The sequence below is a fragment of the Neoarius graeffei genome, chromosome 23 (assembly GCF_027579695.1).
Source record: "Neoarius graeffei isolate fNeoGra1 chromosome 23, fNeoGra1.pri, whole genome shotgun sequence".
Lineage (NCBI taxonomy): Eukaryota > Metazoa > Chordata > Actinopteri > Siluriformes > Ariidae > Neoarius > Neoarius graeffei.
In genome coordinates this window covers 34,409,132-34,423,554 of record NC_083591.1, presented here as the reverse complement: position 1 = coordinate 34,423,554, position 14,423 = coordinate 34,409,132, and positions in this window count along the sequence as shown.

Sequence of the window (14,423 nt, the reverse complement as noted above, 5' to 3'; positions counted from 1 at the left end):
TGTTGTGTGTGATACAGTATCATTTCTAGTTTTTTTTTGCCTCATGTCCACAGTTCAAGGCTGTTGTTTTTTGGCTGTTTGTTTGCACTTTATTTAATACAATGTCTGCACTTGCCTTTGCCCCCCTTATACGACAATCACAACCATAATGAACATTATGCCAACAACCCATAATGTGATACAGTGGTTGAGTTGTAAAATCAAACCAGGGGGGATGGTGAAATTTTTAGTCGCGTGTCGACCCATTGGTCGGTCCGTCGGTGGGAAACTGGTTTGCTTTTAGGAGGGTTTGCACACAACGTAGGTCTGTGGACCTTGTTCATTTACCAGACATACCGTATTTTGTGCTGATAAAGTGTGTAGTACACACTGTGTACCCTTTTTATTGTTGTAAAAAACATAATACACTGGTATTTTACTGTAAAACATGCACAGTGTGGATGTCGTGTCATATTTAGTCAGTCTCCTGGCTGACATACCTACCACATTCTCCATATTAGGGTGAAATGCAGATGACAAATTTGAAGTGTAACTTCATAGTCATGGTAGGCTCCTTTTAAATCGTTTGGTAAATAATTTATTAAAACCTCAGCAGGCAATGTAAATGAACAACTGAATCTTTTCATATCAAGTCAATAGAATTTTTATTCAAAGCTGAACATTGGGAGCGTTGAGTTAAATACAGAGGTAGGTAGGTAACCAATAAGCTAAAACAAGCAACAGTAAATTGTAAATCAGACTAAACTTCCTAAAAGATGTTTGAGGCATTATGCATTTTTTTTTCCTTTTTGTTATTATTGTGTTTATTCTTATAACATTGTAATGTTGATTCCTGCTGTTATCTAGGTCATGTGACACCTTAACGTTGACGGTTACCAAGGAGCTGCCTTGGATACTTTGATACTTTGCTTTGATACATACCAGCACTTTGATACATACTGGATACAAGCTAGCAAAATGAGTTAAAAGCAGGCATCTTTGGAAAGTTTCTTTGGAAAGGGGAAAAGGCCCATTGAGGAGACAGAAGAAGAGCCTATGACGAAGAAAAAGAAAGCTGCATTTTAGCAGACACTTTGTCGAGTCCTACACCAATTCTGCTCTGCCTTACATGTTGTGACCGGCTCTCTTTTGAGGCAATGAAGCCTTCAAAACTGCTAGTGTCGTTTATTTTAGCCTTCCTGTCTTGAATAACACTTTTGTTGCCTGAAGAATAACAAACGAACGTCCAGGCTGATTAAATTAATGGCCTTATACAAGAAATCAAAGCTAACATGAACCTGAGTAAGCTATCAATAGCTGGCTAGACTCCAAACTAACATTCATTATGATAGCTGTGTTGTTATCCGCTGCCCACAAATTAGGCTACATATCGGTAACTTTACAGCATGATAGTGGGCTCACAGAAAGTGTGACTGATATTCGTAACTCTTGACTTACCTCCTGAAATGTTTTTTCTTGCGATCTTAAATTCGAACTTGCTTAGGTCTTGCTGTCCACTCCGCTTGGCTATGATGCTGCAATCCGCTGCTGTCACTGACGCCGAATGAAATAAAAAACGGAACCCCAACTGAATGTCACCTCCTCAAATGCTTCGCTTGCACATGCCCTCTCTCGCGGTAGCTTATTGTATGCTCAGTTTCAGCAAAGCTATGTGGAATGGCATTTCTAATTCCAATGTTAAATAGAAGTAATGTCCACATTTATTGATAAAATTGCTCGAGGGAAGGGAGGGGGGATGCCTGTTTTAGAGGGGGGATGATTTTGACCATTTTTTATTCCAGGGGGGATGGCATCCCCCCTTGAGTACAGGAGATACAACAACAATCATCATCATCATCAAATACCATGACTGCTCTAGTGACAACCTTGTCAAACTCCTCTAAGAGAAGGCAGTTATCTAGCACATGTAACCTGAGTTAAGTTGTTATAGTCAATTATCAGGTTTAATAGGCATGTTTAAAGTAGAAAATTACCAAACTGTGTGGCACTCTGGCATTCCTTATTGAAGTTGGCCTGTGAACTAAATGTAATTGTAGCAAGATTCAGGTGTGGGTGGAGCACAGAAGCATGGCAGGTGGCTGTTTGCGTTGAAGAGAGGTTTTAATTTTACAATTTTTCAGCATAGGGCTCCAAAAAACTCACTCTCACACATACAGGCTGTCAACGAACCCTCGGCGCCGACCTCCCCTTCTGGCTCTCCTTTTATCGGGCGCGGTCACTGAAGGAGACACAGAAACACACGTTAATTGACAACAGGTATAGACCCTTTTCACTCACGTGACCTTCGTAAACGCGACCGCCATTTTGGACATGAAGAAATAACGGTTTATGGCACAGACCCTTTCGGTTCTCACTCATCTAGCTGCTACAATGACTGCTTAGACTGCAACAATAATACCTAACACACATTTAAGTATCCGTCGTAAAGACGTGAAACTCATCAAGTGACGAGTGTGTTCATTGATAAGCTAACACAATCTAAAAGTAGACATACCATCACACTGCCCTGGCGCTGTGTACAGTTAACCTTCTATGGTTTGTGCACTCACTATTTGCCATTACTTTCTCCAACCCAGTGTTCAAACTATGCCAATATTTTTGGGGGGTCCCTTTTTTTCCCTTGGGGGGGGGGGGGTGCTTGCGCTTGTCTCAGAGCGCGGATCTCCAAACACATGAGAAGCCTATCTTACGCACATATCACGCGGACTCCACACCTCCACACATGCATCGCGTCTGAAGTCATAACTCATCAGGGGAAATCATGTCCGCATTGGCATGTTCAAAAAACAACCTTGCGTCAACAATGATACCACACGCAAGAAAAAAAAAACAGTCAGGCTACTCAACACATCTGAGCCACAGCAGCACCAAAGCATCACTGGAAATCATGTCAACAACCAATCTTCCATTTCAACACGCATCAACAAACAAATGGCACCACAAACATGAACGAATCGGTCAGGCTACCGATTCCAAACCCACAGCAGACAAATAATTAAATGCATCTTACCTTAAAGCAGAATCGACCACAAAGGAAGTCTGTTGGCACACTTCCTTTCTACTAGTTTGTGTCCCCAACCTGGCAGCAGCAGTCGTTGTCATATCAGTTTATTTTATCTTTGATGTAAACACAACATTTTGGATATGCAAATGCTTCCCGTTACACACGATTGCTATGTCAATAAACATCATTTTGCCAATATTTTAGAGACCATCCATCTTCTCTGTCAGTCAGCATCTGTCGGGATCCGATAAAATGATAAATCTTGCCTTGTGTGTTGATGGTTACTACATCCAGGTGCACAACAATATAATGGCATGATGGAAGTCTTGCTGAAAGTAAAAACTTTCTTTGATGGCTATATTCCTTTCGATGCTTCACCGTCGTTCCTCGTTGTTGGCTGTGGTAGACTACTGGTAGTTCATGTCCAAAATGGCGGCCGCGTTTGTCGTGACGTCACGTGAAAAGGGTCTATAGTGACACGACCACTCACCTTCCCTGACTCCGCCCTCCGTTCACAGACCGACGCTTGGCCACGCCCCCGCTGCCACAGTAATTTTGTGAAATGCCCCAGTAAGGAGGTGTAGGGGACAGCAAGGAGATTTGGGACAGTTTGTATTCAAATAAATTAATTCCAACCAATCAAAGGTTTAGATTACATCAGAAGATAGATGTTACCCCTTAGAGTAACATGCTTTCTTTGCAGCCAGGAAGCTGGACACTGCAACAAGGCATATGTACAGTGTATGTGTGTGTCACAGGTACAGTTAGTTTATAAGCACCTGAGCTGTACATTACAGTTCTTCTGGAGACTTTGACTTTCACATTTCTTTCTTATTTTTGCAGTAAAATCCAACAGCCTTCATTCTGTTTTTTGTCTGAAAAGTATTGTTATTTAATATACTGCTTTCTTTACTGACATGCAAACATTTTTTCTGTAACATTTAATTTTGTGCTGGAAAACTCATATTTGGAAATCTAATGTGTTTTTGTGCTGGTTCCATAATGTAAAAGTCATAAAATAAAAGTCTATAACAAAGTTTGCATTTAAAAACAACAACAAAAAACGGTGCCTAAGACTTTTGCTCAGTACTGTATGTGTAAAAAGAGAACACACACACACACACACACACACACAAAAGGCTTTGTATACACTGGGCCATTTTGAGAGTTTGACTATGTGTGTGTGGTGAGGAGGAAATTAAGTTGTAAGGTTTAACTTCCATCTGTACACATAAACAATTGCCAAATATTAAACTGATAAAGATACAAATAGCACATTGATCATAACACATAAGAAACCTCAGTCTGACACCTAATCCCACTGGACTCAACTTGGTCTTCAGCTAATCTTCATTTACTGAAACACCAGAACAGTAGCACTGATTCATAGATGATGGAATGCAAGAGTATGCCATTCCTGTACCCTATACCTGTCCTTCATTTAGAGCTCTACTCAACATCAAAAACAGCCTTGATTCTTCTCCTCTAAGACCCTGAAGAGCTCTCTCTCTCTCTCTCCTTTCAAAACAATGTTGAGGGATAAAAAGAGATTTCATCTGAAGGAACACCATTGGTCAATCAAAGGCAGCCAGGTAGATCCAGGAATGCTCTGAACCAATTTGCACATTCTCCACTGTCAGCATAGAACTGGACAGAGTGACCAACTACAGTCCCCTGTGTAGGTGTATTGATCTCAAGTTAATTCCTTATAGTTATATTAGTTGACATATAACCAAGCTTCTAGTTTTCTATTTGTTTGGAATACATAGCATTTAAAACTACAATTTGGAATTTCAGTGCAACAAATATGGCAGTGGTGAATTTCCCACTACAGTACAGGAAGAACATTCCTTGAAGTTAAAACATAATTTGGAGCTACTGGCTATTTAATGCAATGAAGGTTTACAGTGGTGCTTGAAAGTTTGTGAACCCTTTAGAATTTTCTATATTTCTGCATAAATATAACCTCATCAGATTTTCACACAAGTCCTAAAAGTAGATAAAGAGAACCCAGTTAAACAAATGAGACAAAAATATTATATTTGGTCATTTATTTATTTGAGGGGGCGGCATGGTGGTGTAGTGGTTAGCGCTGTCGCCTCACAGCAAGAAGGTCCTGGGTTCGAGCCCCGGGGTCGGCGAGGGCCTTTCTGTGCGGAGTTTGCATGTTCTCCCCGTGTCCGCGTGGGTTTCCTCCGGGTGCTCCGGTTTCCCCCACAGTCCAAAGACATGCAGGTTAGGTTAACTGGTGACTCTAAATTGACCGTAGGTGTGAATGTGAGTGTGAATGGTTGTCTGTGTCTATGTGTCAGCCCTGTGATGACCTGGCGACTTGTCCAGGGTGTACTCCGCCTTTCGCCCGTAGTCAGCTGGGATAGGCTCCAGCTTGCCTGCGACCCTGTAGAAGGATAAAGCGGCTAGAGATAATGAGATGAGATGAGATTTATTTGAGGAAAATGATCCAGTATTACATATCTGTGAGTGGCAAAAGTATGTGAACCTTTGCTTTCAGTATCTGGTGTGACCCTCTTGTGCAGCAATAACTGCAACTAAGGTGGTGTTTACATTAGACCGTATCCGTATCGTTTTCGTCGTGGATGCACTGTCCATGCACATTAAAACGCTGGGAAACGACTCCACAGGCAGAACAGTTTGAATCCGCCAGGGCCCACGTATTCAACCCAGTACGTATCTGATCCGGTGCTGTGTAAACATTGAGGAACGAGGATACGCAGTGCTGAGCTCTAGCTGACGTCGTCATTGGACAACGTCACTGTGACATCCACCTTCCTGATTCGCTGGCGTTGGTCATGCCACGTTGGTCATGTGACGCGACTGCTGAAAAACGGCATGGACGGCTCAGTCCCGAATCACTGCTCATGCGCTTCACTCGCGCGCTCTGTGAGCTGCGCAGGGCCAGAGTGCGCACCCTCCAGAGGGCACTCGCTGTTCAGGGCGGAGTGATTTGGAGCGCAGGATGCCTGAGTGCGGAGGAGGAAGCGCTGAGCCGCACTGAGGTTTATTTACACATTTCAACTTACGTGCTGTCTAATTAGTCATGTGATTAGCGTATCCGTGTATTGGCGTTGCTGTGTGCACGCAAATCGTGTATTGGCGTTGCTGTGTGCACGCGAATCGTTTTAAAAACGTTAATCTGATGATCCGCTGATACGGTCTAATGTAAACACCACCTAAACGTTTCCGGTAACTGTTGATCAGTCCTGCACACCAGCTTGGAGGAATTTTAGCCCATTCCTCCATATAGAACAGCTTCAACTCTGGGATATTGATGGGTTTCCTCACATGAACTGCTCGCTTCAGGTCCTTCCACAACATTTCGATTGGATTAAGGTCAGGACTTTGACTTGGCCATTCCAAAACATTAACTTTATGCTTCTTTAACCATTCTTTGGTAGAATAAATTGTGTGCTTAGGGTCGTTGTCTTGCTGCATGACCCACCTTCTCTTAAGATTCAATTCATGGACAAATGTCCTGCCATTTTCCTTGAGAATTCGCTGGGATAATTCAGAATTCATTGTTCCATCAATGATGGCAAGCCGTCCTGACCCAGATGCAGCAAAACAGGCCCAAACCATGATACTACCACCACCATGTTTCACAGCTGGGATCAGGTTCTTATGCTGGAATACAGTGTTTTCCTTTCTCCAAACATAATGCTTCTTATTTAAACTAAAAAGTTCTATTTTGGTCTCATCTGTCCACAAAACATTTTTCCAATAGCCTTCTGGCTTGTCCACATGATCTTTAGCAAACTGCAGACAAGCAGCAATGTCCTTTTTGGAGAGCAGTGGCTTTCTCCTTGCAGCCCTTCCATGCACACCATTGTTGTTCAGTGTTCTCCTGATGGTGGACTCATGAACATTAACATTAGCCAACAACGGTGTCAGTAAAAGCATTGAGATCAATAGCACTAAGCAAACTACAAACATGGCCGCTCAAGAGTACAATGTCCATGAGTCACAGCGCCCCCTGACACCAGAGCATTGAACTCAGCTGTTGATCATTTCACAAGCAGCAACTACACTACTTAAACTTCTCCCAACTGACCCTCGCCTGCTCTTTGACTACAACTCTAGCTTCACGATTTGGCTTCCACACTGTTTGCTCCCCGCTCTCCCCTGCAAATACATCAGTAAGTGCCTGCACACTGACAGGATACTTCACCTACAATGGATGTAGCTGAGGAGGTGAAGCAAACTGCACTTAACACTCAGGGGCATTTTTAGGAGAACATCAACAGATGCTTGCAGACCTCAACACACAGATGGCACAGCTTGCAGCTATGATGTTGCAGGCCCTCCTTACACACCCTGAGGTGTCTCCCAGTCCTGTGTTACAGCTCCCCATTCTGGAAAAGTTCACCAGGGATGCTCATTCATGTAAGGGATGTCTGCTTCAATGCTCCATGTATTTCTCTACCATGCCCAACCTCTTGGACAAACACAAGATCGCAAAGTTTCAATCATTTCTCACTGCCAAGGCACTGCAGTGGGCGAGTGCCATGTGGAGGTGTAGAGGAGACCACACAACTTCATATGAGCACTTCCTCAAGCTGTTCAAACAAGTTTTTGATCATGAACCTGAGGGAATCGAAGTCTGAGAAAGTCTTCTCACCATGAAACAAGGTTCAAGAAGAGTCACTGAATATGCCTTGGACTTCAGAACTTTGGCAGCGGTGAATGGATGGAATGAGCCAATATTTAAAGTCGTGTTCCATCAAGGTCTTCATCCTGAGGTACTTAGTGAAATGGCATGTAGGGATGAAAAATTAACATTAGACTCCCTTATCGACTTAGCGATCCAGTTGGATCATTTGCTTACCAGCCAACCCTCTGTCAAGGAGACTTCTGACTTCATTCAACCATCTGAGAAAACTGCATCAATGGAGGTTTCCAACCCATGCCTGAAATGTTCAGAACATAAAAGGAGGAAGAAAGAGGGTCTCTGCTTTTACTGTGGGAGTTTAGAGCATCTAATTAAACAGTGTCCCATTCGCCTGTCTCACCCTAGCCCAGTAGAAGCCACAACCTATTCAGTGAGTCCTGACAGAAAGTTTAACACACAATTGTTTAAGGTGCCTGCATTGTTAAAGTTGGTGTCCTCCACACACATTCTACCTGCCTTTGTAGACTTGGAGCGGAGGACAATTTCATCAACAGCATGATTGTTCAGAAGTATGACCTGCCCACAATCCCTCTGCAGAGTCCACTCAGCATTCAAACCATCGATGGAGGACCCATAGGAAATGGCTTGATCACAATTCGAAACGTTCCCGTTCACATTCAGGTGGGAACACTCCATTAAGAACACATCTCTCTGTATGTGACCACCACTGTCCATCATGACATCATTCTTGGGTATCCTGGGTTACAACTTCATGATCCACTGATTTCTTGGCAGAAAAAGGAAATTCTCCAATGGTCCCCCACATGCTTTCAAAACCATCTTTCATGTCCACAACTCTGTATTTCCTCAATGACTGTGGAATGCCCGCAACCCAACTCAATGGAAAATGGTCCTGAGTGTTATTTAGACTTACAGGAGGTCTTCAGTAAGGGGAGAGCCTGTGGATTACCACCTCACCGACCTTACGACTGTGCCATCGACCTTCTACCAGGTACAGTGGGGCAAAAAAGTATTTAGTCAGTCACCAATTGTGCAAGTTTTCCCACTTAAAAAGATGAGAGAGGCCTGTAATTTTCATCATAGGTACACTTCAACTATGAGAGACAAAATGAGAAAAAAAACAGAAAATCACATTGTCTGATTTTTAAAGAATTTATTTGCAAATTATGGTGGAAAATAAGTATTTGGTCAATAACAAAAGTTCATCTCAATACTTTGTTATATACCCTTTGTTGGCAATGACAGAGGTCAAAAGTTTTCTGTAGGTCTTCACAAGGTTTTCACACACTGTTGCTGGTATTTTGGCCCATTCCTCCATGCAGATCTCCTCATAGATGGACCAAGATGGCGGCGCTCGTATTGCAGAGCGAGGCTCAGCATCTCTTCAGATTCTGCAAATTAGTAGTTTTTCTCATATTCTGTTCGGGTCTGTTCGTACAGAACAGCATCTCCCTAACATCATACACCCGACAAGAGCTTCTGGACATCAGATTTCAACCATCGGACAGTTTTATCAGCAATCTTCATCTCTTCCCTGAGCTACGGAGATCACCGGACACTCCGGGGATTACCAAGCCGACAGGAAGTACTCGCAGGCAGCGCAGGGACTGTAAACAAAGGCGGGGAAGATTTTGAGGAGGTTTTCACTCAAAATCTCACAATACATGGCCCCATTCATTCTTTCCTTTACACGGATCAGTCATCCTGGTCCCTTTGCAGAAAAACAGCCCCAAAGCATGATGTTTCCACCCCCATGCTTCACAGTAGGTATGGTGTTCTTTGGATGCAACTCAGCATTCTTTCTCCTCCAAACACGACAAGTTGAGTTTTTACCAAAATGTTCTATTTTGGTTTCATCTGACCATATGACATTCTCCCAATCCTCTTCTGGATCATCCAAATGCTCTCTAGCAAACTTCAGACGGGCCTGGACATGTACTGGCTTAAGCAGGGGGACACGTCTAGCACTGCAGGATTTGAGTCCCTGGCGGCGTAGTGTGTTACTGATGGTAGCCTTTGTTACTTTGGTCCCAGCTCTCTGCAGGTCATTCACTAGGTCCCCCCGTGTGGTTCTGGGATTTTTGCTCACCATTCTTGTGATCATTTTGACCCCATGGGGTGAGATCTTGCGTGGAGCCCCAGATCGAGAGAGATTATCAGTGGTCTTGTATGTCTTCCATTTTCTAATAATTGCTCCCACAGTTGATTTCTTCACACCAAGCTGCTTACCTATTGCAGATTCAGTCTTCCCAGCCTGGTGCAGGTCTACAATTTTGTTTCTGGTGTCCTTTGACAGCTCTTTGGTCTTGGCCATAGTGGAGTTTGGAGTGTGACTGAGGTTGTGGACAGGTGTCTTTTATACTGATAACGAGTTGAAACAGGTGCCATTAATACAGGTAACGAGTGGAGGACAGAGGAGCCTCTTAAAGAAGTTGTTACAGTCTGTGAGAGCCAGAAATCTTGCTTGTTTGTAGGTGACCAAATACTTATTTTACTGAGGAATTTACCAATTAATTCATTACAAATCCTACAATGTGATTTCCTGGATTCTTTCCCCCCATTCTGTCTCTCATAGTTGAAGTGTACCTATGATGAAAATTACAGGCCTCTCTCATCTTAAGTGGGAGAACTTGCACAATTGGTGGCTGACTAAATACTTTTTTGCCCCACTGTATGTCACCTCTGTGTGGTCAAATCTATTCCTTTTCCCAGAAGGAACACACTGCAATGGAAGAATATATCCAGGAAGCACTCAACCAGGGCTACATTCATCCATCCAAGTCACCCACCTCATCAGGCTTCTTCTTTGTTGAGAAACGAGGTGGTGATCTTCGACCCTGCATAGATTACAGAGGGCTTAACCAGGTCACAGTCAAATATCCATATCCTCTTCCGCTCATCCCATCTGCCCTAGAACAACTTTGTTCAGCCAAGATATTCTCCAAGCTTGACCTGTGCAGTGCCTACAATTTGATAAGGATCAAGAAAGGAGATGAATGGAAAACCGCTTTCAGCACAACCACTGGCCATTTTCAGTACTGGGTAATGCATTATGGACTTGCTTCAACTCCCAATGTATTTCAATGCCTTATCAATGACTTACTAAGAGACATGCTAGGTAAATATGTGATTGCTTATATCGACAATATTTTGATCTACTCCCCTGATGAGATAAGTCATCAGGAACATGTCAGAACTGTCTTCCAACAGCTACTAGCCAACCACCTCTATGTAAAGGCAGAGAAGTGCGAATTCCATCGTGACCGAATTTCCTTTTTGGGATACATAATAAGTTCAGAAGGAGTCAGCATGGATTCTTCCAAGGTTTCTGCAGTCATGTCCTGGCCAGTACCCACATCCATAAAGGAGCTTCAATGATTCCTGGGCTTTCCTAACTTTTACTGTTGTTTTATCAGAGGCTTCAGCATGATTGCTGCTCCTCTGACAGCTTTGCTTAAGAAGGGTCCCAAATGACTACAGTGGAACCCCTCAGCTGAGGAAGCCTTCAATCTTCTCAAGAGCAGCTTCACCTCTGTCCTAGTTCTACAACATCCTGACCCAACCAGGCCCTTCATAGTTGAAATCGAGGCATCTGACACAGGAGTAGGAGTCTTATCCCAACATTTCGGCAAAAGACAAAAACTTCACCCTATGGCTTTCTTTTCCAAGAAGCTTACATATGCAGAGAGAAACTATGATATCAGGAGCCATGAACTGCTTGCCATCAAGCTTGCTCTCAAGTAGTGGAGATATTGGCTAGAGGGAGCCACTCACCCCTTCATAATCCTCACCTACCATAAGAACCTGGAATATCTCAAGAAAGCCAAGAGACTAAACCCACACCAAGCCAGATGGACACTCTTCTTTACTCATTTTAACTTCACAATCTCATTTCAACCAGGTTCAAAGAACACTAAGGCAGATGCCCTGTCTCACATTTTCATCTCATCATGCCAAGATACTGCTACCCACCCTATTCTCCCAACCAACTGCTTCGTACAGTCCATTACTTGGGACCTAGATCAAGAGATAAGGAAGTCCCAACCAAGGATATTTCCAGTCAGCCTTCCACCTGGTCTTCTCTATGTCCCAAAGCATCTCCAAGGATGAATCATCACCTGGGCTCAGACATCAACCACCGCAGGTCATCCTGGCAGCCATCAAACTCATCAGATGTTGAGAAACAAGTACTGGTAGGACAACATGCTCATGGAGATCAACCAGTTCATTACTTCATGCTCTGAGTGTGCCCAGGCAAAAGTTCCATGAACACCTCCAGCTGGTAAGCTTTGTCCTCTTCCTCAAAGACCCTGGTCACACATATGCTACGTTCACACTGCAAGGCTTAATGCTCAATTCCGATTTTTTTGTGAAATCCGATTTTTTTGTGAGGTCGTTCACATTAACAAATATATGCGACTTGTATGTGATCCTCAGTATGAACGAAAAGCGACCTAAAAGTGTTCCACATGCGCACTGCAGGATACGACGACGTCACACGCAGTGAGCATGGTCAGTGTTTACGGAAGTAAAACCGCCCGGTTGCGGTATGACTCATCCAATCTAGCTTGAATAGCTGTATCCCCCCAAATGGAAATCAGCTCCCTAACCTCTGCGTCCTTCCATTGAGAAGATTCAGAACCTTCACAGCCCGAAGCGTCCCTCGCATTGATGTCATGCGCAGGGGCGCAGATACGTTTTTTGAACTGGGGGGGACAAAAAACTGGGGGGGGGACAAAGCTGCCAGCAAACCAACCCCAACCCCGATATGCCTGTCAAACTTGTTGTTAGTAACCATAGCAACCAAGCTCGAGCTCGCAACCTGTGCAGTCTGCGCAGCTCAACCAACTGAATATCAGTCTTTGTTTTGTTTTATGTGAGTTGTTGCAACTATACACTGCTGTGCACCTCAATAAACCGAATGGTAATTAGTCTTTTGATTTTTCTGTGAGGTTTGCCTTATGCAAAGAAAGACAGCATAGACGTTTTTTCCTCCCTATAAGTGGGGGGGACCGAACGAGGTGAATTTAAATATGACTCGTCCCACCCTCTATCTGCGCCCGTGATTATGCGCCATGTTGTTGTAACTTTTTTGAGAGACCCGCCGCCTACTTCAGCGCAGAATAGTGACGTTTGTGGCTTGTTGATGACGTGTAAGTCGGATGAATGCGACCTGGCAGTTCAGACTGAAGTCGCATATGAAAAGAGCGGATAGGAATCGGAATTAGCACCACATATCCAAACGGCCTGGGTCAGATTTGAAAAAATCGGATCTGTGTCGTTCATATTGTCAATAAAAGATCGGATACAGGTCACATATGGGCGAAAAGATCGGATTTGAGTCACTTCAGCCTGCAGTGTGAACGTAGCCATAGCTATCGACTACATCACGGATTTACTGCCATCCCAGGGCAACACCACCATCATGGTGATAGTTGACAGGTTTTCCAAGGCACTGAAACTCTTCCCACTACCAGGCATCCCTACAGCACTCCAAACAGCAGAACTACTGTTTCATCAAATATTCCGATACTATGGTATCCCAGAAGACATAGTCAGCGATAGAGGTCCCCAATTCATTTCATGCTTGTGGACCTGTTTCATAGAGCAGCTAGGAGTCTCAGTAAGTGTCACATCTGGTTATCATCCCCAATCCAACGGCCAAGTTGAATGGGCCAACCAGGAGATTGGATGCTTTCTACGAATTTTCTGCATGAGGAACCAGGGGGACTGATCACGTTTCATCCCATGGGCCGAGTATGCATAGAACTCACTTACCGTAAGTACTCCACGACACAACTAACCCCCTTTCAGTGCATTCTCGGCTACCAACCACCCCTGTTCCCCTGGGATGATGCACCTGTACAGGTTCAAGCTGTGGAAGACTGGTTTTCTTGCAGCCAAGCTATCTGGGAGGAGGTACATCAGCATATTGAGAAAGTCAACGCCAAGTACGAGGAATATGCTGACAAGCACAGAAGTAACAACCCAGATTTCTCTCCTGGTGACAGAGTGTGGGTCCCTACAAGGAACCTCAGAGTACCCAACATATGCTGAAAACTACAGGCACAATACATCGGTCCATTCAAAGTCCATTCGACGTATCAATGAAGTCTCATGCAGGTTAGAACTCCCCCCTCACAGCCAGATCTCTGCTACATTTCATGTCTCCTGTCTAAAGCCTGCCATTCCAGGTCCACTTGCTGAGAACACTCTCATTCAGGAGCCCCCACTTCTAAGCCTTGAAGGTGAGCCCATCTACCAAATCAACAGGTTACTCAACTCCAGATGCAGAGGAGGTCAGGTTGAGCACCTGGTAGACTGGGAGGGCTATGGGCCTGAGGAACGAAGCTGGGTGGTAGCCAAGGACATCCTGGACCTACTGTTAAAACAGGAGTTCCAAGCTCAAATCCCCAACAAACCCGCACCTAAGGGGAGAGGGCGCCCCAGGAAAAATGTAGCTCCCAGTGGGAGCTCCTCGGGGGGTGGTTCTGTCAGGCATTGAGACCAATAGCAAACTACAAACATGGCTGCTCAAGACTACAATGCCCATGAGTCACAGCACCCCCTGTCACCAGAGTTTTGAACTCAGCTGTTGATTATTTTACAATCAGCAACCCCACTACTTAAACCTCTCCCTCACACACTTTCAGTGAGAAGTATCGTTCTGTGTTTTCCAGTCCATAGCAAGCCTTTAAACAACCCCGATTCCAAAAAAGTTGGGACAAAGTATAAATTGTAAATAAAAACGGAATGCAATAATTGACAAAT